Raw genomic sequence first — 20,728 nt, forward strand, 5'->3', positions numbered from 1 at the left:
AACACCAGGCCCAAGAGCTCAGTCCTGAGAGCTGTGAGCTGGAGCAGCAGGAACTAGGAGAGCGAGTGGGCCGAGAGCAGCTTCCTGGAAGACATATAAGGTGAATGGAGCCATGGCAGATGGGCATCTTTGGAGAGGCAGAGGGGAGAAGGAGTTTTCTGGGCCCTGGGAAATGATTGGGCACATCTTCAAAGTGGAACAGAGAGGCATGTGGCCAAGGCTGGCTGAGACCTTAAGGGCCCTGAGCTCTGAGAAGATGCTTGTTCCCACCCTGCATAACTCAGGATAAAGTTTACTTTCCATAGCAACACTAAGCTTCCTTGTATGTTGAAATTAAATTAGCCCCTTTCTAGTTTCTGGATTGCAAAGCTGGATAAGTGCACAGAGGCAGAACTTGTCTCATTTGGGGAGCCGTGTTGTGTTAGTGCCTGCGCCGTGGGCTCGCTCTACCTCGTGGGTCATGTATGGGCACTCGGAGTAGGTGATGGGCAGGGTGGGCGGGGATGAGGGACTTAGAAAGGCCTGCCAGCGCTCCCAGAGCACCCAGTGATTCCAGGTACCTGCTGCTGAGGGAGGGTCTGAGCAGCCTAGCCTGCAGTCGGTGGAAGGGGGTGCTGTGGTAGAAGCCCTGGAATCCCCAAATCTGGGGTGGGGGGGGAACAGTCATCCCCATGGCTACTGATCTTTCTACTTCCTTGTGAGGCGGTGGACCCTGGAGAGTTGGAGGGAGGAGTACTCTGGAGGGAATGACCCCCACCCAGCAGAGAGCAGGAGGAAGTGGGGCTTGGTTAGGGCAGAGGTCTCGGGGCCATGTGATGGTCTGTGGAACCCCAGTTGTGAACCCGAGCTCTGCCATTTACTCCAGGCCTCAGTTTCCTCATCTGTAAAGCAGGGATGAGGACATCCAGCTCACGTGGTTGTCTGGAGGTGACACGAGAAGGTGAAGGTGAAATGAGATAAAAGGGATAAAGCAGGCGGTACAAAGAATTGGGCCAGCTCCACAAGGCACGAGCTTCCTTTCACTTGTGTTCGGTGCTATAATCAGATCCTGGTTCACAGGAATTGCTCTATAGATACCTGTTGAATGAAAGAATTAATAAATGAATGCAACGGTGGCTCAGTTAATGCCCGTTGCTTCCCTAGGCAAGGCCTAGGCCAGCCACCTCAGGCGGGGAAGCTAAGACCCAGAGAGGGGAAGGGACTTGCCTAAGGTGGTGCAGCAAGTTAGTGCCTGAGCTGAATCCTGGACGGAAGCTCTGCTGCCATCAGCCATGCGAGGAAGGGTGTCTGTGGGAGGGTCTGGGTCCTCCTCTGTGGCACGTGTGCATTAAAAAAAAATTTTTTTTAATATATTAAAAAAAGTATTTATTTATTTTGGTTGCGCCAGGTCTCAGTCGCAGTGGCCGGGCTCCTTAGTTGTAGCATGAGTGTGCATGCAAGCAAGCGCGTGTGTGTGTGTATGTGTGTGTCTGGGAAGCCAGGAGACTCGATTCCCTCCTTTCCGGGGTTCTTCCCTCCTGCAGGGAGGCCTGTCGTGGGCGGCTGTTCTGCATGGCCTCTGCACACCTCACCGATTTAATGGGATTTTTGTACAGCCTGAACTCCCTGCAGGGAGGTGCTCTCATTCTGGACGTAAGCCCTGTCTGCAACGATGCCATCAAAGCTTTGAAGAGAGCCCAGGCCAGCTGCTCCAATGTGGGACGGAGACGGGAGCAGAATATTGGCAGAGGTGGGAGGTGGCGGTGCCGCCACATCGCCCTTTGCGTCCCAGGGCTGGGAGGGGCAGCTTTCTCCTCCCTCCTGCAGAAATGCCCCAAGCCAGGGATGCCACCCTGGACACCGGCCTGGCATCCAAAGAGTGTTGAAGTCAGTGGCTCTGTTCTGCTCCAGCCCTTCTCAAAGCATGGCCCAAGGAGCAGAAGCAACAGCATCAGCTGGCAGCTGGTTAGAAATGCAGACTCTGGGCCCCACCTCAGCCCTACAGCGTCCAAATCTCTGGAGGTGGGACCCAGGAATCGGCATGTTACAAGCATCCTCCTTGGATGCTTATAAAAGTTTAAAAACCACTGCTTTACACACTTGCTCAACTAAAATATGACATCCAGCAAGGCTGGGATGAAAAGAGGGTGGGTGTTTCCTGGTTAGACAGAAACTTATAGAAACTCTTCGGTTGTCTGTTCGATTGTCTGTTTGTTGGTCTCTCCATCCATCCATCAGCCCATTTATTATCCGGTAGACATTCAGTTGCACCTAGAAGTTGAAATGGGAAAGGTTGCCCCCACCCTGCCCCCTCCAGCTTGCAGTGAAGCTCTGCTGTGAGACTGAGGAAGTGGGCTTCTGTCGCCTTGATTCTCTAGGTGGTCCAGTGCTTCTGCAGGGCAGTTGCTTGTTTGAATCTGAGCCTAATGAAGCCACCCTAATGCAAAGTGTACAAGAGGGAAGGGGGCGGAGACAACTTTTATTTGGCATCTGTCGTGCGCTGGGCATTTCACCCTCCTGAACTCCCTTCCCACTGGGTAGTATTATTCTCATTTTACAGAGGAGGAAACTGAGGCTCAGAGGGGTGAAGGGACTTAACTAAGGCTGCAGAACCTGAGATATGGTAGAGTCAGAATGTGAACCCAGTTCCTCCTGCCACCAGAAGCTGTGCCCTTTCTTCTGTTCCATGTTGCCAGGATCTTGGAGGACCTGAGGATCAACAGCTAGAAGCTGAAGGGCAGTCTGATTTGGGATGTGCTTCTAACCATCTGTACTGTCTGGAGGTCAGCCAGCTGCCTGTAAGGTAGTGAGCTCCTTGTCACTGGAGCTGTGCAAGCAGAGACCAGGAAATCCGGTGGCCATGGTGGTGGTCGTGTGTGTGTGTGTGTGTGTGTGTGTGTGTGTGTGTGTGTATAGGGCAGGATTGAGACTGGGAACTTTGAGGGCCTTCTGTCCTTCTAGGTAGGCCTGCTCAGGCCTGCTCTGGGGTCAATGTCCCCATGGATAGAGGCTCTGCCACCAGCTGCTCATTATCCGTGGCTCCTCTAAGGGGACCCTGCCAGATCCCAAACAGGAAACCTGTCGAGAAAGCTGTAATTAGAGCCGGGAGCCACAGGCCCGAGAGGTGCCTGCTGTAGCTTCAAGTGCAGACATGCTACCCTGGTGAAGTCCCTGGGCAAGAACCCCGTGAGTCAGGCACTCAGATCCTCTCCCTGCATGTGACACCCACCCACCCAATTCTCCCTGGAAGGAGACCAGTGTTCCCTGGGAGCCTACTGGGTGTCTGGGTTTCACATATGTTCTCTCTTCCATTCCTCCCCAGAAACCTGGAAGCGAGGCGGCGTTCACCATGATGCAGTGAGGAGCCCAAGGCCCTGAGAGGTCATATGACTCACTCAAGGTCATCCTGCCATAGCAGAGATGCGATGAAGCCCTGCCTTTGTGAGTACCTTGTTATCATTCTGGGGGAGGCTTCGAGTCAAAGGTGGGGTGCAAGAGCCCAGGAGCACAGGCAGAGGAGGCCTAGATGGTCCTGGCTGGGTCCTGGGTCTGTCCCGACTGAATGTGACTTCCTTCAGCTTCTGTGAATCTGCCACAGAGGGGTGGGTCCCTGCCATGCTCCCCTATCAGGCTGCGGGGCCACCCATGGCGACTGTGGTGGTTTAAAAACATGGCCACAAATTCTTCAACACTCCTCCTATTGAGAAATAACCTCTGTGTCCCCTCCCCTTTAGTCTGGGCAGATTTGTGACTGCTTCACTCCACAGAGAATGGCAGAAGTGATGCTAAGTCAGTAAAGACCATGCAGCTTTCCTTTTGTTCACTGGAGCTCATTTGTTCCTGGAGCCCTGAGCCACCATGTAAGAAATAAGAAGAATCACTGACCTGAGGCTGCCATGTTGTGAGGAAGCCCAAGTCACATGGACAGTCCATGTCTAGGCACCCTGGTTAACAGTCCCAGCTGAGCCCAGTCATCTAGCCTCTCCAGCTGTTTGCGTTTTCCCAGCTGAGGCATCAGACATCATGGAGCAGAGACCAATCATCCCTGCTATGCTCTGTCTGAACCCCTGGCCCATAGAATCTGGAAGCAGGGCAAATCGTTTTGTGCCACTGTTTTTGGGTGATTTGTTATGCAGCGATGGATAACCAGTACAGCTATGCCAGCTGGGACGTACCGTGCAGTCATCTCAGAGGTCCCACCCAGACCATCTTTTCCTCATGGCCCCTGGGCAGCTGGCTGGGCTCACACTCTCCATGCAAATCATTGCTCCAAGGGAAGGGTACAGGATTGGTGGTGGTGGTGGTGGGGCTCTGTATCTCCTGGGGGGTGCATCTGCTCAGCTTCCTCTGCCCACTCCTTTCTCAGAAATAAGTTCCCAAATCCGGATCTGCCTCAGGCCCTCTTGTGTGTGATTAAGAGTCCTGATCCCCACTTTACCTCTTCTTAGCTCTGATGTCTTGGGCAAGCTACTTAGCTCAGTTTCTTTAGTCTGTAAGATGGGGGTGATAATTACATTCGTCAGAGGGTTATTGTCAGCAGTGCCGTGCACATAGCAAGCACGCTGATTGGTGTGGCTCATTATTATCCTTGAAGTCACCTTCTTCTTGGCCCCTTGTGCTATCTCCAGGTGCACTGGACTTTACAGTTTACAAGGTACCCTCTAGTTCCCCCAGCAACCCTGTGGGGCAGGTCAGTATTATTGCCATTGAACGGATGAGAAAACTGCAAATCTCAGATGTGGCTCGTGTCCATGGCCTCAGATATAGGCCCTTTGTCTTCCTCTTGTCGAACTTCTTCTGGAATTTTCCTCTTTGTTCCCCCCTAGGGCTCCTGGCTGACTTGCCTGGTCTCCTCTTTACTTTTGCTCTCTCCTGCCTCTGGACTTCTGGAGCCTCAGCCTGTGTGGCTTTGGATAACTTCCTCTTTCTGTGTCTCAGTTTCCTCCTCCATAAGATGAGGGAGTTGGGCTGGCTGATGTCGAAGGGCACTTTCAGCTCTAAAACAATCGAGTTTGTTTTCATATCCGGGAGTGGCTTGTTCTCAGGACTGCCTGCTGCTCCTCTCCAAGCTGAGTCTGTCTTGGCTGTGAACAAACCAAGAGGGCCTGATATCCATGATTCCTGGGCAGCAGGGCCAAGCTCTGAGAATGGGGGAAGGGGCAGCACCCATGAGTTGGAAGGACCCAGAGAGGATGCTGGGGCATTTGTTCCCAGCTTGGCCACATTTGTAGTTCTGCCTGAGATTGATCCTGACAGTGGCTGGGTGAGGGACCCAACCCAACCAGGCCTGGCCTCTGGGGCCCCTCCTAAGGCTGTTCTTAGTGGCGTCTCTGGGCAATGATGGGTTCTTTGGCATCCTGATTTCTGGTGGTCTAGCCATGGCTTCTTCACCTGCCAGGTATTTCCCAGGCCCACCTCAGGCCTCACTTCCTCCAGGCAGTCTTCCCTGATGTGCAGCATTAGGCCTTTTCTCTGTCCTACCATAGTGACCTGGGCTTCCCATCAGGACCCTTGTTGAATTGTGGTCTGTAACTGCCTGTTTACTTACAGATTCTCCTCCAAGACCTTGAGCCCTAGGAAGCCAGGGTTCATGTCTGTCCTGCTCACCTCTGCTTCTCTAATGCCCTGTACAATGCTGGCACTACTTAGGTGCTCAGGAAGTATAGGTGACGTGAAAGAATTTTAGATAAATAAATAAATAGCAACCAATGCTATTAGCAGTAATAGCAATAATGCTCCCTGCTTAAAATATCCCAGCCTCATCTGCCTGTACCTTAAGCTAGGCCAGAAGAGGATGGCTTCCATAGCATATTAGTTTGGTCCCTGTAGGACTACTTCTCTTGAATTGTCTCTTTGTATGATGTCACTCCCCAGAAAACATCTCCATGAGATTTGTTTCATGTCTATTCATAGAATTTTATAATGAAGACTGCCAGGAAATATTCCTGCTCTATAATCAGAAGCAGTTATGATTTTCCTAAATATCAGGCTTTATTTATATATTTATATTTTATTTCATGGAATTGTGTAACTGAGCAGGTTTCCCCTTTTGCACTTGCTACCAGGAAGCTCAGATTGACAATCTGGATCCATTGAAACAACGTTTAGAACTTTGTAGTCCTCATTTCTGAACTAGTCATATTTCTGTCTCATTTAATGTCCTTTCCTCTGTTTTGCCTCTATACTTTCTTATCAATTTCTAATTTATGTTTTATTGCAGTACTTTAGGTATCCTTGGAAATCCCTTATGGGTTTGTGTATGTTTTAAATCATTTTTCTTGGAACAAGGCAAGATATTACCAAGTGCATACACATGGTACTTCTGAGCACATTGATCCCAGATTGACCCAGGATTCAGTTACAGGCTGAAGAGTGCTGGTGCTGGGTCTGCTCTCAGCCACACAGGCCTGTCTCCCTCCGGGCTCTGGCCACGCGGACTTCTGGCAGCCTGGTCCATGTTCTGTGGGCTGTGGCCTGCCAGGCCTTGTATGGGGTGGATGTCCCCTGACAAGAACAGGGCTTCTTCCTGAGCAGTTGGCCTCACTGCCCTGCTGCTGCTTCCTGACCAGCCTCACCTCTGTGGTTCCTCACCCCCTGCCTCATCCCCCTTCTGTGATGATGCTTAATACTGCTCCCGAGAAACTGGCTTGGCTGCCCTCACAGCTAAGACTCGACCTTGTCCCTTGGATGTAGCCTGATTCCAGTTGCCACGGGCAATCACACTCACCATCAGTCAGGCCAGGGCGACTGACCTCCAGACCATGAGAACACACCCTGGACAGCTTGAGTCAGCACCAGGGGTGGGGGAGCTAATAGTAAGTAGGCATAAAGTTAAGTGTTATCATTTTATCTTTGGAGATGAACATTTACCCCCAGAGGTAGCAAAGGAGGGTAGTATGAACCTGTTTGACAAATGGAGAAACTGAGGTTCAAAAGGATGTGATTTTCCCAAGGTCACACAGGAAGTCAAAGGACCAGAGGGCTTTGCCTTCCAGACTGGGGCTGGGTCCACTCTACCTCCTTCCATCGCCGAGGTACGGGCCTGAGTCTCCAGTGGAGATTGGGCTGAGGGGGTCTCCAATCACTCACTCCCTGGCAAGGAGACCCCTCTGAAGGTCACAGTCCTCTGAGAGCCCCATTCCCAGCCAGAGCCATCAATTGCCGACAGGGGGTAGGGCCTGAGAAGTTCCCTTCATTTCCTCTGCAGAGCTGCCTGGCTGTGGAGATTCAGCCCACGTGATCTGACGATCTGCCTGCTGGGTTCAGAAATGAGGAAGGGGAGGTGGGAGGAGGTGTGTGGGGTGCTGAGGCCTCTGCCTCAGGAAGCTTCATTTTGGTCTCTGCCAGAATTCAGAGCCCGGCCGTCTGATCGAGTGAGGCTGCCACACGTTTTCCCTAGAGCCGTACCCTCTATCCTTTTTACGAGGCTGTAGTGTTCAGAGCTGGTCATTTTGGAAGTAGGGCAGCCGGAGAATTGTAAGTCTCCTATATAGACATCAAGACAGCTGGTGTGGGCCCTCCTTCTCTGAGTGACTGCAAATAGGTCCCTTGACTCTGGGGGTCTGAGTTTTGTCATCTGTCAAATGGGATCCGGAGTCTTTGCCCACCTCTCTCTCACTGGTGTTGTGATAACCAGAACCTATTTGTTCTAGAATGTTTCCCCACCTCACATCTGAGATGCTGTGCAGAAACAGTTCCCCAGGGGACTCTGTGTACCTCCTTGCTGCCCACTCGTGTTGCTGGAGGAAACAAAACCCCTCCAAAAAACAAAAGACATCAGCGCATCAGAATGCACGGAGTGGATGGCGGTGTTTGGATTCTCTTCCGTATTAGAGCTGTATTCATGCAATGAGAATTTGTTAAGGTTTTGTTCAGTTTACAAATATCTGTCAAGTTCCTGCTTCGTGCTCAGCCCCCTGCTCCGTGTTGGAGCTGCAGAGGTGATAAAGCACTCTGGGGGTGGGCATGCGGGGAGAGCCGGACCTGGCTCTGGTCCCCATCTCCTCGGTGACCTTGGGCAAGTCACTTCACCTCTCTGAGCTTGTCCCCTCTGTGAGCTGGAGATAATGCTAGCCACCTTCCTCATAACGTTGCAAGGATCAAGTGAGGAAATGCGATGTTCTTCTTAGCAGTGACTGAAGCACCAAGTGTGGTTATTGTTTTATCGGGAGTGTTGGGAAGACATGGGTCCTGCTCCCATGGCAGCGTGGTTAGGGAAGTTATTAGTTATGGTAATGGGAGATTTGGGCTGGGGGGAGCGGACGTAAGATGCTGTGGACACACAGGGGAGCCGGGGAGATGTGTGGCCTTGGTGATGATTTCCTAACAAGCAGCTGTGAGCCCTGCCCAGGACTGCGGATGGAAGACACACATGGGATTTAGAACAGACCCTTCTACGTTCCTGGGGAGACAAATCTGGTGTATGCTATAGCTCTCTTACTCAGATGCTGCCCTCAAATTATTCTGTTGGCGTTTTCAGGAAAATTACAACCATGTGCATCTTGGAATGGGGTTCAGGGGAGGGGGAGGGTGGTAGTGGTGGTGGGTGTCTTAGTTGGGCTGGCTGCTATAACGAATACCACACACTGGTGGCTTAAACAGCAAACATTTATTTCTCACAGTTCTAGAGGCTGGAAGGCCAAGATCAGGGTGCTGGCTGATTCTGAGTCTGGTGAGAGCCCACTGCCTATTTTGCTCTGTCCACACGTGGCAGAGACCATTTCTCTAGTGCTTCCTCTTATAAGGGCACTAATTTCATCAAGAGGGTTCCACCCTCATGACCTAATTCTCTTTCAAAGGCCTTCCCTCCAAATACCATCACTTTGGGGGTTAAGGCTTCAACATATGATGTTTAGGGGGACACAAACATGCAGCCCATGGCAGAGGGTTAATTCTTTGAAGGTGCCATGGTACTGGTAGTGTTGGCTGTGTGGTGGGGAGAGAGTTCCAGGTGAGGGGAGGGCAAGGGGTGTGCAGGTGCCTGGTATGCGTAGAGCAGAGTGAGGAGGCCTGTCCCTCCAGGCCCTCCTGCCACCCGCTTCTTTCCCCTGCCAAGTCAGAGTATGCAGCAGGTCCACTGGTCAAGGATGGAGTGCCCAGGTAGGGGGGGTGTTCTGGTTCTCTGGCAGCGTGGGCAGGGCTGAGTCGGAATGGGGCATGGGGAACACAGGTTCGAGATGCAAAAGGCTATAGAGGCAGCTGGGGCAATTCTGCAGGTTAGTGGAACTAACTTTCGGTGTAAGAATGGGTTTTCAGATTCTGCCAGGTTGGATGGGTCCGCAAAGCCCTGCCCTCTATGAGCCATCTGTGCTGCTGGGTTTTCTCCATTTCCCCCTCACATTCCTTTTCCACCCTTCTCCTCCCTGTTCTGTGCTCTGGGAACATGGTCCCTATGGACTAAAGCAAACAATTGACATAACTAACTACTCCAAACATTGCAGCCTAAAACACCCACCATTTGATTATGTTCATTAATTCCATTAGTTGGGAATTTGGAAAGTACACAGTAGGGACAGCTTGTCTCCACCCCACAGTGTCTGGGACCTCGGGCTGGAAGCCTCTAAGGCTGGGGATAGAATTATCTGAAATCTGCAGACTCACTCACTCACCTGTGTGGCAATTGATACTGACTGTGGCCCGGGACCTCCGAGGTGGTAGTCCACAGGAAAATCTGTGTGTGGCCCCTCCACGTGGCTGCTTGGGCTTCCTCACATCACGGTGGCTCACTTCAAAGCGTGAGCATCCCAAAGAGAGCCAGGTGGAAGCTGCATCGCTTTTTATGACCTAACAGATATCACATAGTGTCACTTCCGCTGTAATCACAGCTGTGCCCAGATTCATGGAGTGTTAAAGTCCTACTGTAAGAAGAGTGTGTGCGAGGGGAGCTATTGAAGCAGCCATTTGGAAAATGGCATCTGCCTCAGGATAAATCAGCAGGAGATCAGATTCGTTGATTCACTTACTCTCTGGTTCCATCCACAAACATTCCATAGCTTCCTCCCGGCTGGACCGTTGGGTCAGTAATGACTGTGTTCCTCTAGCAAACGCCACAGCTCCTGTGGGTCTGTCTTCTCCTTCATGGCAGCTCCCAACCTACAGGCGTTTCTGGAATCATTCTAGGGGTGGCAGCAACTCCCACTGTCGCTAACCCTGGGGTGCTTCACCAGTCCTTTATGCTTTCCTTTAACCCTGCTTACACTTTTAAAAAGCCTCTTCATTAAACTCTCTTCAGTCACCCTCTTGAGTGATCATTTCTGCCAGAACTGTCACCGATACACCGTATGTCATAGCAGGAAGCTGAGGCTCAGGATGCCTCCCACAGTGAGTGCCAGGAGGGGCAGGATTTGAGCCCTGAACTTCTGTCCTTTTTCCAGGCACCTCTCTTCCTTTTTCAGGCACCTCTAGTGATGTGTAGTAAGGGAGAGCTCATCTGAACAGCAGGGTCAGCCGAGCCCTGGAGCCCCGTTCTGCTGGGGCCCTCGAGCACCCCATCTTTGCCTGCTGGGCTCAGCTCAAGGCCTGGTGTAGCCTTGTTTGTGGCATCCCCAGGCTGGGGGAGTCCCCAGGCCCCGCCAAGCCCCTGGCCCTCCCTGGGTCAACTAGCAACAGAGGGCCCAGCAGGGTGAGAGACGTGTTCTCCCAGCTGCTCACAGGCACTGGGGCGTCAGGACCAGGAAGGAAATTGTGTCACAGCTGGACACCCAAACCAGGGAAGAGAAGGGGCTTGCCCGTGGTTACAGGGTGAGAATTCCCAGCCTAGTGCCAGCCTTGCACACCCTCCAGTCTAGGTCCCTAGAGTTTTTAAAGAGCTTTCATTCCTCACTAGATGAGTGATATCAGCAGTGATGATGATGATGATGATGATGATGATGATGATGATGATGATGTTGACGATGGAGATGGTGACAGCAAGTTTGCTGAGTAATTCCCACGAGCCGGGCACTTGACCTACATCACCTCATTTAAACTTCCTCCTTTTTAAGAGGACATGACATTTCTGGGGCCCCTCCTCTCAGGACTGTGCAAGTTCAGTGGCTCCTGGGGTGAGCTCCTCTCTCACTGCTGTGCCCCTGCTCACAACATCTCTGTAAAGCAGGTCGTGTCTCAGATGATGGCACCACACTGCAGGGCCAAGTGACTTGCTCCGGGTCTCACGATTAGTAGGAGGCAGAGCTGGGATTTGAACCAGGCTCTGTCTGACTCTAAGCCCATGTTTTCATTATGTCCTTCCTACCCAGGAATAAACAGACTTGAGCAGATCAGGTGATTTGCCTCGGGCCACAGTGGTGTGGGGACAGGGATGCCCTTGAGCTCAGGTCTTCTTTCTCAACAATGCCTTCGGGTGAGCGAGAGTCTGATTTTTCTCTTGGCAGTCCTACTGGTGCCACCTCAGGCTGGGGGCCAGTTAAAGGAAGATGAGGGGTGCAGGGCAATACCATGAAGGTGTCAGTTCCTTGAGGACAGGGCTCTTCTGTCTTAGTCACACCCCAACTCCCCAGCTCAGAGCCTGGGTACAGCCTAGGGTACTGACACTGGGGCGGCTTGTTGACTGAATCAGTGAAAGAATGAATGAGTGAGCCCTGAAGATGAGAGGTGACCCAGTTAGGAGGCCGGGGACTAAAGGTCCTGGGGGCAGATGACTGCCTTTCACCTGGATGGCTTCCTGTTTATTTATTCCGGGGAAAATAATAGAAATACCAATCTGACGAGGAAGCAAGGCTGTGTGCTAATTCTATTCCCAGATCAAATCACAGTGCGGGGAATGCGTTATCATCAGTGTGCTTACCTTGGGGGAACAGAGACAGAGAGTTTTATTAAATGAGACAATCTCCCTAAAAGGAAGCCTTACATTAGACTTTGGGCCTTAAATAATATTAGTGTCAAGAGCTGACAAACATTTTGCACGTGATATTGGGGAGCAAACCGTCTCGGAGTGCGTGGCTTTAGTGGGGGTCACTGGACCGGAGTGACCAAGCGGTGGCAGGTGAAGCATCTCCCGGGCCCAGTGGCCACTAGACAAAGCAGTTCAGGCCCCACTTTTCTCTCAGGCCAGCAGGTGCCTCCTACCTGGTGACGTGGCAGCGGGACCCTCTGCAACCCCACAGGGAGAGGGTTGTGCATTCCTGTCTGGGCACAATGACTCTGAAACTCAGCAGGCCCCAAATGGAGGCAAACGATTGTTTCCCAGATGAGATTCCCACTCCCCTCCCTGAAAACGTGCCCAGGCTGCCCTGGGACGTTGCACCTGCTCTTTTTGCGCCTGTTGCCCCGCCCCATCTCTCCCTCCCTGGGTCTCTGTCTTTCGTAGAGACCTAGAGCTGGCACCACTCAGCAGTTTAGAGCATGGAGCCATGAAGACTGGGGAGGACTGGGTTTAAATCCTGCTTCACCAACCCTCTGACCTTGGGCATATGACTTCATTTCTTTGGATGTCAGTTTTCTTGTCTATAAAGTGGGTTAACTAGCTGTGGCCTCATGGGCTTGTTCTGAGGACTAAATGCATTCATCTGTGGACAGCTCCTAGGATGGCGCCTGGTATACAGGAAGTGCCCCATTCATGTTCTCTTTATTCCTGTCCCTGACCTATCCCTCCTTCTCCTAATGCATCAACCACACACCCACCCCCCAGAAAAGGATGACAGGCTGCTGGAGAGCAAATTTCTCCAACCCATTGTGGGAAAAGAGTATCTCATGGAGACCTTCCTCTGTCCAGATGGTAGATCCATGTGTTCCCAGAGGTCACCCAGTCCAGCCCCTCCTGTTACAGATGGGGAAACGGAGGCTCCAAATGGGAGCCTCAAATGGGCAGCAAGCTGGCTACTGACGTGGGATTTGACTCAGTCTGTAGAAGATAGTCCTGGGATCTGCCTGGGGCACACAGATTTCCCGACCCCCAGGCCAGTACACCTGGAGTTCAGTGCCTACCTCTCCTTTTTCTCTCAACTGTGAGATAATTTATAGAGTTACAGTAAAAATAATAGCTCCCATTTTCCAAAGACCTAAGTGTGCTGGGCCCCATGGTGAATTTGACATGATGGACTGTGCTATATAACCGGTGAGGGCTTATTCCCAGTTGCAGAGGAGTAAACTGAGGCTCAGAGTGGCTACTCGACCGGTCCAAACCATAGAGCTGGTAAGAGGTGGAGCCAGTGCTAGAAACTCAGGTGGTCTGACTCTGGGGCTGGCTCTGGTACGAGCAGCAGTTCCCAAGGCCAAGAAGCAGGGCACTTCCTGTAGGAAGGCCGGTGACATGATGGCAGACTTGGACTCTACTTTTTCTCTGCTGACCTTGAAGAAGTCATTTACCCTTTCTGGGACTTCCCTGGTGGAGCAGTGGTTAAGAATCCACCTGCCAAGGCAGGGCACACAGGTTCGATCCCTGGTCTTCGAAGCCCCCACACGCCGTGGAGCAACTAAGCCTGTGCGCCACAACTACTGAACCTGCGCTCTAGAGCCCGCGAGCCACAACTACTGAAGCCCGCATGCTCTAGGGCCTGCGTGCTGCAACTACTGAAGCCCACGCACCTAGAGCCCGTGCTTTGCAACAAGAGAAGCCGCCTCAACGAGAAGCCCGTGCGCTGCAACGAAGAGTAGCCCCCGTTCGCCGCAACTAGAGAGAAAGCCCGTGCGCAGCAATGAAGACCCAATACAGCCAAAAAAAAAAAAAAAAAAAAAAAAAAAAGCCAGATACATTCATTAAAAAAAAAAATTACCCTTTCTGAGCCTCAGTTGTATCACCTATAAAGCGGAGGTGATAAGTCGTAGGGTCATACCTACAGTGGTCATTGTGAAGCCGAGAATCCTGGAATTTCAGGCTGCAGGGACCTTAGGGACCATCCCATCTGGACTCTGTTTCATGCCCAGAGAAATTCAACTTGCCCAGAGTTGGGGAGCTGGAAGGGACCCCAGCTGGGACCTGATGCTTGGCTGTAGGATGTCATGGCCGTGTGGCGGCTCCTGGTTTCCAGTTCTTCCCAGGAGAGCTTGTGCCTACCCCGCAGCACTGGCTCTGCCCTACTCCTCTGTGGTCCTGTCACTCTCTCTGTACCAGGTGTTTCCCCTGTGAAACTGTACCCTCTTCACCACCCCTGCCTGCAGCTCATCCCAACTCAGAGAGGGAACCGGGCAGAGGCAGAGCAGCAGCGTCTGGACTGGTGTTTTGGGAGCTGCGGGCTCCGGTCTATCTCCGAGCTTGATGCAGTGTCTGGATTCTGCAAACCCTTTCCTCTTCCTGGTTCCTGGAGTCAGAAGGGACCATAGTTTTATCTACTAAAAACTAGACAAGTTTATCTTTCTCCAGAGTATATTTCGTGCACATCCCCTCTTCCAGTGGATGCTTCTAGGTGTTACACAAAGCAACAATTCATCATCAGATAAGTTTGGGAACTGCTGGGTTAAACAAAGTTAAACAGATTTCCTTTCCTAACGTTACTTTATTTAAATAATTAATTTTAGGGGCTTCCCTGGTGGCGCAGTGGTTGAGAGTCCGCCTGCTGATGCAGGGGACACAGGTTCGTGCCCCGGTCTGGGAAGATCCCACATGCCGCGGAGTGGCTGGGCCTGTGAGCCATGGCCGCTGAGCCTGCGTGTGCGGAGCACAGGAGAGGCCACAACAGTGAGAGGCCCGCGTACCGCAAAAAAAAAAAAATAATAATAATAATTAATTTTAATTTCAAAAGAAATGCATACTCACTATGATCAGTGGGAAGTATAGAGTGCTATAAAACAGTTGCCAATAGCCATCACCCTCTGTAATTCTCACTTCCCAGGGCAAGCGACGCTAAAGGCCTGGGCTGTGTCTTTACACATCTCTCTCCATGCCCATAAAACACATGCACACACACACGCACATACATAGGCTGTTTAAGAACCTAGTCTTGTTTCCTCCTGAAAGCCTTGTCTGTGCCTTTAACTTGCAATGAGCTCTTGGTCTCCAAGACCAGCTATGCTGCATAACTCTTCTAAGTACTGGGCCCTTTTCACTCCTACAGAGCATCTCGGGGCAAGGCTCTGGGCCAGGCTGGACTGGATGACCTGATACTTGGGCCTCAGTGACTCACAGGCCTGTAGGAGAGGCTCTCTGGGGTAGGTGGCTGGTTGGGTGCTGGCCGCTGCCCTGAGAGTTGGCTCAGTCCACAGAAGCACTGGGCCTGGGTGGGTGAATGCCAGCACCAGGGGGCCTGGCCTTTGTAGCTTCCCTGAGAATGCCATGGGCAGCTGCTGCCCGCAAGGAGCTGGGCAGGCAGGGTGAGAAGGGGCAGTGCATGTGTTTCTGCCTGTGTCCAAGGAGGAATGAGAGGCCCACTCAGCCACAGAGCCCTCTCCCACCCAGATCCTTCTGGCTTTAGGGTAGATGGACGCTTTGTCCTGGCTACCCTACTCAGAGCTTGCCTGTGCACTGGCGGGTTTATACTCTGCTCATCATCTTCACCCTGAGGCCCAGGTGATCAGGGACATGCCTGGGGTGACATAGAAATTTGGCGGTAGAGCCAGCCCACACCCTGGGGCCCCAGGATCCTCCATCCTTCTCCAGGTGACTTCAGGTGGGCCACCACTCTTCCTGGGGAGCCAGGCCCAGGTGCCTGAAGACCTTGGCTTGAGTGCTGGCTCTGCCACCCAAAATGCTGTCAGATGCTAAGGAAGCTCCTAACTTCTGGTCCAGGTCTCCATTTTCCAAGTTGGTGTGCATTGGGCCTTGGCCTTGTCTGGGCTACAAGTCCCTTTGAGAAGGAGCCTGGGCCTGCTCCCCAGAGCCAGGTGCCGATGTCCATACATGAAGAGCATTGTCTAGGGGGTGAGGGGGCGTCCTCCTGAAACTCTAACACTCTGGAGTCATGGTTCATTTTTGAGGACCTATTGGGTGCATGGTCCAGTGCTGGGTATGGGAGAGTGGCAGGGTGGAGGATGGGAGTGAATATGTACCCTCTGGGAACATTGGGTCCGGCTGAGTGATCAGGATGCAGCCACAGGATGCACACATCCGGGTGAAGATCAGAGGAGGCGAGAGTCCTGATGGCCTGCAGCGGAGCAGCTCTGTGCCCAGAGTGGTCAGGGAGGGCTCCCTGGAGGTGGCTGAGCCTTGAGGCATGGACAGGATGGTATTCTTGGTGAGGGGCACGGTGCGTACAAAGGCATGGGGGTAGGAGAGGTCAGGTGTTAGAGCCAGCCCTGGACGGCTTTGTTGGGAAGATGGCTCAGTGCACCAACAGGGCCCCCCAGCGAGGGGCTGCAGGGCTTAGCCTTCACCTCCTCTCTTGGCACAGCTCCGCTGGCAAGAACCTGGCAGCGGCAGCCGCCCACCTCCACTCTGCGGAGGGGAGCCCGCCTCTGTCCCCACAACGGACTCCCACAGGCCAGAGCCAGCTGAGGGATAAACATCTCTAATCGTTAATTACCATGACTGGTGTGATTTTATGACTTTCCAGATAAATGCTCTGAGGGAGTGTCAGCATTACAGACCTCCAGTTCAATGATCTGGGGTAATGATTGAAGGGGTGGGGCCCCAGAGGGCTGGAGGATGGGAGCAAAGCTGCGGGGGAGGAGGGTGGGACCCCTCAGGAGTCAGGCCCAGCGTTTCTGGCCTGGCAGCGGCAGGGGCTGGCCCAAGCCTGAGCGCCAGGCTGGGGTAAGGCTGCCTGCTTCTTCCTGTCACTCTCCTGAGCTGCCCACCTGCTGGCTGCTTCCTGTGACCCACAACCCTGGCCAGGCGTCGTGGGACTTTATGGAGTTGGAGATCTGACAATCCTTCCCGACGTCTGTCTGCTACCTTAGCCTCGACTGTCCGATAGCCGCTCACCTCCTAGCTCTCACTCAAGCCCAGTGGCTCACTGGAAGTGTGCTCTCCCTTTCTCTGACACAGCCCCACCTGCCTGCTAGCCCACCTCTGCTAAGAAGCCCCCGCGCACTGGGGCCCTTGACCCCCGCTTTCCCTCCATCTTCCCTGAACCAGAGGCATATCTTTCTTTCTTTCCTTCTTTTCTTGGCCACGCTGCGCAGGCATGTGGGATCTTAGTTCCCCGGCCAGGGATTGAACCCGCGCCCTCTCCAGTGGAAGCTCGGAGTCTGCCAAGAGCATCTCCGAACCCTCCCAAAGCCTGGCTTGCATTGGGCACGTGGGGAGCCTGCCCCAGTGTTCACTACATCTGTCTTCCTTTTAGGGAGAAGGGCTGCCCCAGGGTAGAAAAGCCCTTTGCTGAGCCTGCTCTGTGCCATGTGCTACATACGGGGTGAGGCCCTTTCATGCCTTTGCATAAGGTCAAGGTCAGGACCCTGGAGCCAGACTACCTGGGCTCAACTCTCATGGCTGTCGCCCATGAGCTTGGTGACATAGGTGAGTAACTCACCTTCTCCGTTTCTTAGCTTCCTCATCTTGTAAATGGAGGTTACATTGGTACCCACTTCATAGGTTTAGTGTGAGGATGAAAGGAGTTCATCCGTGGAAAGTTCTTGTTACTGTTTCAGCCCATAGACCGTGCGGCTAGTCGTTAGTGTATTTCGCGACAAGAGGAAGAAAAGGGGCGTGGCCAAGGGTTTAGGTACAAGCTGGCTGCCTGCGTTTGATTCCTGGTGTGCAACTCAGAGTGGGACCTGTGAAAAGTCATTTCATTCTCTGGGCCTGAGTTTCCTCATCTGTAAATGCCAATAATAATAGTAGTAGCTACCTCCTAGGATTCTGGTTCTGATTATATGAGTTCATGCCCATAAGATGGGTAGCAAAGTGCCTGGCGCGTAGCTGGCTCCCCGTAAATGGGATTGTCACTCCTGTTTGACAGATGGGGAAGCAGCCTTGGTGAGGGGAAGGGACTTGCCCAAGAAGGCTGTTTAAACTCAGCTCCATCTGAGTCCAAAGCCAAGCCGTCGTCTTCCTTCCTTCCCTCTTCCTCCCATGGACAAGGGTCACGGTAAGGCCCTTTCGGGTCCCTGAAGCCATCTCTTCTGGTGTTCATAGTTGGAAAACCTCCACCAGCCTCCTCCTGCCCCAGTACAACTTATTAGGCTAATTGCACCTTGGTGCCTTGAAGTCTCTGAGGGCACCCTTCCTCCAGGAAGCAGGGCCAGCCAAGGCCGCACCTCGGCAGGCACAATGGGTCCCGGGCCAATCAACCCCCTTTCTGACCAAGGTCACCAATTTTCTCCATCTTAGATCCCCCCTGCGGAAGCCCGCTGTGTCCACCAGCACCTGGTCAGGATGCCAGGTTCACCTCCTTCCCTTCTGATTTCATTCTGCTCCTGCCTGGCTGCCCGGCCACGTGGTGTTTGTCAAGCACAGGGTCTGTCTCTTGCTGCCTCCCTGCCCTCCGCAGAGTGCTGGCCAGGCAAGCAGGATCTGCGGCTCAGCGCTGCAGACATCACTCTCCCGTGATAAGGGCCAGTGAGCACCCTTGAACGGGGAGCGTGCCATTCTTCACTGGGCAGTAGGGTGGGCAAAGCTGCCTCTCAGTGTGGGGAACTCAGCTAGCAGACAGTGGCGGGGGGGCCACAGCAGGCCTGGAGGCGGCAGATTTGGTTCCCTTGAGGTCTGAGCCTGGGGGTGTTGGAATAACAGAGGTTCCTGCTGCTGCCCTTGGAGAGAGAAGGTGTGTGATTTCAGCCACATGGCCTAGGTGCACCACGAGGCAGTGCTTAAGAGCAAGGACTTTGGATGAGGCCAGCTTGTGCCCTCGACCAGCTGCCACCACAGCTAATGACAATTAGGTTGAATCTCATCACATATAGGTGCCAAATGTGAGGCTTTAAAATTTGCTCATTACTTTTTTTTTTTTTTGGCTGCTTTGGGTGTTCGTTGCTGCGCGCAGGCTTTCTCTAGTTGCGGCGAGCGGGGGCTACTCTTCATTGCAGTGCGCGGGCTTCTCACTGTGGTGGCTTCTCTTGTTGCAGAGCATGGGCTCCAGGTGTCCGGGCTTCAGTAGTTGTGGCTCAGGGGCTTAGTTGCTCCGCGGCATGTGGGATCTTCCTGGACCAGGGCTCAAACCTGTGTCCCCTGCATCGGCAGACGGATTCTCAACCACTGCGCCACCAGGGAAGTCCTGCCCATTACTTTTTGACACTCCTGCCTTCAAAAGTGCAGCCTCATTCCCCTCTCCTTGAGCATCGCTGGACTGTTACTGGCGTTTCCCCTCACCCAGGCCAGGGAGGGACCCTGGACACCATAGACATTTTTAACAGCAATCAGCGTTGCAATTCCCTGGACGCCTACTACAGGCCAGGTGCCAGGCTAAGCAGTTTCCTAGAGCCACTCATTTGATCCTCAGACCCAGCAGTGGGGGTGCTACTACTGTTGACATCCCCTCTCAAGAATGAGGGAACAGGCACAGGGAGGTTAAGCAAATCACTTACAGCATCTATTGGTTAGTCACAAAGCTGGGTTTGAATGCCCTTCTTAGCCACCGTGTTACCCCACCATAAGGATGCAGCTGCAAAGAGAGTCCTGGGCCAGCTGTCCGGACACCTGGGTGTCCGTCCTGGCCCATGCCCCGAGCCAGGCCCTCTCCTCTCTGGGTTGGGGAGATGGATGTAGTGTTCCCCACAGGAGGCCGACTGTGTAGCTGAGAGGACCCCTGAATGAGAAAGGACCTGGTGACCTCGGCAGCTCAGAACCCACTGGGGGCTGGTGAAAGGCAGGAGGAGGAGGTTCCTGAGAGAGGGGGTGGGGGGGTCAGCCTCCTTCCTGAAGGAGGACGAGAGAAGCCGGGACTCAGAGCCAGGCAGGAATCAGGACGTGGGCGCACAGGGGCTCTGGAAGCTGACCGAGGAATCCCTGGCTCAACTTTGCACACGGCGGAAATCTTTAACAAAATGCCAGGAAGATACTTTTTGAGCAGGACTGCATGATTTATTTATTTAGGCCGCACCCCTCCGCATGAGGGACCTTAGTTCCCTGACCAGGGATCGAACCCGTGCCCCCTGCAGTGGACGTATGGAGTCTTAACCACTGGACTGCCAGGGAAGTCCTAGCACTGCTTAATTTACACACAGTTTTCAGAGCCATCTCAGGGAATTCTCACCTCACCCTGGGTGTGCTAGCTTAGTAGTGCCCCACCCCCATCCAAGTCCCCCAGACAAGATCGTGGGGGCCGCACTGGCCTCTTCCTGTCACCCAAGTACCTTCATCTTGTCAGCCGCTGGGAGGTCTGTCCTCCTACCGCCCTTGCTTCTGCCTGCTTCCTTCCCACGCCACTGTCCCCGCCCTACTGCCAGCGCCACCTCTGGCCTGCTGGGTCACTGCCATCGTCTCCGGCTGCTTCTCTCTACCCAGGGACTTCTTCCCTCTAACTATTTCTCTACCTTTCAGACTGAGGGGTCTTCCTAAGGCACAACTGAGCTAATCTTCCTTCCTTGCTTATAATTCCTCAGTGGCTTCCATGGACCTCAAGAGCAAGTCCGAATCCCTGAGCTTGTCTACTGGAGCCTTTTGTGCCTGGCCACTCTGGACACAAACGCTGAGTCGTGTCATTGAACTAGAAGACTCCTCTGACTAAGGGCCGAGGTGGTAATACAGAAGGCTTTCTGGAGGAAGTGACAACTAGGCTGGGGGTGATTGAGAGTCCATGCCATTGACTACACAGGAGAGGTGCTCCAGGACACCAGTGGCCGAGGACCTTCCTTGAGGCGCCCTCCCGCCCCCTCAGTCCCCTGTGCCTTTGGATTTCCGAGAGGAAGCAGAACTGTGGGGCTATGCCACCGGTCGTGCAGTGCGGACATTCTGGGAAATACCACTGGCCACTGGGTTGGCGTCCACACAGGAAGGGGG

Source organism: Mesoplodon bidens (genome assembly GCF_964165515.1).
Source record: "Mesoplodon bidens genome assembly, chromosome: 1".
NCBI classification, from domain to species: Eukaryota; Metazoa; Chordata; class Mammalia; order Artiodactyla; family Ziphiidae; genus Mesoplodon; species Mesoplodon bidens.